Source organism: Trachypithecus francoisi, unplaced genomic scaffold (assembly GCF_009764315.1).
Source record: "Trachypithecus francoisi isolate TF-2019V2 unplaced genomic scaffold, Tfra_2.0 Lachesis_group10, whole genome shotgun sequence".
In the NCBI taxonomy this organism is placed as follows: Eukaryota; Metazoa; Chordata; class Mammalia; order Primates; family Cercopithecidae; genus Trachypithecus; species Trachypithecus francoisi.
The window spans coordinates 96,954,839-96,956,448 of NW_022681455.1; positions in this window are offsets into that span (position 1 = coordinate 96,954,839).

Genomic DNA, 1,610 nt, shown 5'->3' on the forward strand with positions numbered 1-1,610 from the left:
CGTGATCGATTGAGCAAGCAGGGGGTACGTGACTGGGGGCTGCATGCACCGGTAATTAGATCAGAACAAAACAGGACAGGGATTTTCACAGTGCTTCTCTACACAATGTCTGTAATCTATAGATAACATAGTCGATTAGGTCAGGAATCGATCTTTAACTACCAGGCCCAGGGTGTGGCACCGGGCTGTCTGCTTGTGGATTTCATTTCTGCCTTTTAGTTTTTACTTTTTCTTTCTTTGGAGGCAGAAATTGGGCCTAAGACAATATGAGGGGTGGTCTCCACCCCTTACTAGAACATTTGGACCAACGTGTGTCTCATCATGTCCAATGACTCACGTCTCCTTTCAGGTTTTCTAGCTATAAGCCCAACAGCAATAATTTACCAAGGTGTTGGGTATGTGATGGCAGCCCATGCCAAGGGCAGCCTCCCTATCCCACAGCAGGCCTGTCCTGGGACGTTGCAGGGCGTCTATCTGCCCATCCCTGAGAAGCAGCACTTCTTAGTCACTCTGGGTTCGTTTTCTCCCCACGTCTTTCAAAGCTTCGATGGGAACAGAACACTTCGTTCAATAGGAGGCCCTGAAAGGCCCTTTTGTGCAGCATCCGTCCCAGGAACCAGCTCAATGTTCTCTGAAAGAAAAGAGGCTTGGATAAAGACTGGCATTTTAAGAACCCTGGAGGTCAGGCCCTTGGTAATGAGCCTCATTAGTATGCAAACACACGCAGAGCAAAGCTTTAGCTCCTCCTGAACCTAGCTCTTTGCAGATGTTGATTTTATACGTGGGATTTTTTTTCCCCTTCAGCATCTGTGGGGTTGCTGCACAGGTAGGAGATTTTTTTTCTGCCTGGAAATGTAGCTGAGACAGGTCACTTCCCAGGCATTCTGCCAGGTTCTGCATTTCTGTCCCAAACAGGAAGTGGTCTCCTGGCAGATGTATTCTATTTATAAACAGATGAGTATGATTAGCTTGCCTCCTCCCACTTCCCTCATTCCTCTACAAACATGGTGGTATCCTGATCCATTATTTTGACCATGCCTGCATTGTGCACAGAGCTGGGGTTTTGGAACCAGATACACTGAGGCTCAAATCCTTACTCTGCCTCTTCCTGGCTGGGTGACCTTTGCAGATGACTTCTTTGAGCCAGTGTTTTCCTCTCAAATACAGATTTACAATAGTACCTATGTTGCAAGTGAGGTGCCGGCGTCTTAGGATGCAGAAAAGATGTAAAAATGAGATTTGGTGACCAGAGAAGAATACAATTAGAAGCAACTCATTGGCCAAGATTTTCCTGTAAGAAAATGAAATCAGGGAAGTAACTACTGAGCTCTGAAAAAATGCAATCAAATCCTAACATTTCCTTTTGGGTTGAAACTCAGAAACTTCCTATTACCCTCAAGGTAAACACACACACACGCGCACACACACACACAAACAACAAAACAAAACCAAAAACACCCATACTCTGGCTCCAAAGGCTCTGGTTGTGTGTGATTTGGCTCCTATTCACTTCCTAGCTGCCAGTCTATCGTTTGACCTTGGGCTCTGGGGCTCTGCCACTGTAGACATCTCTAAAGTCTGAGACTGACTCCTTAAGCTCCCTCATCCTC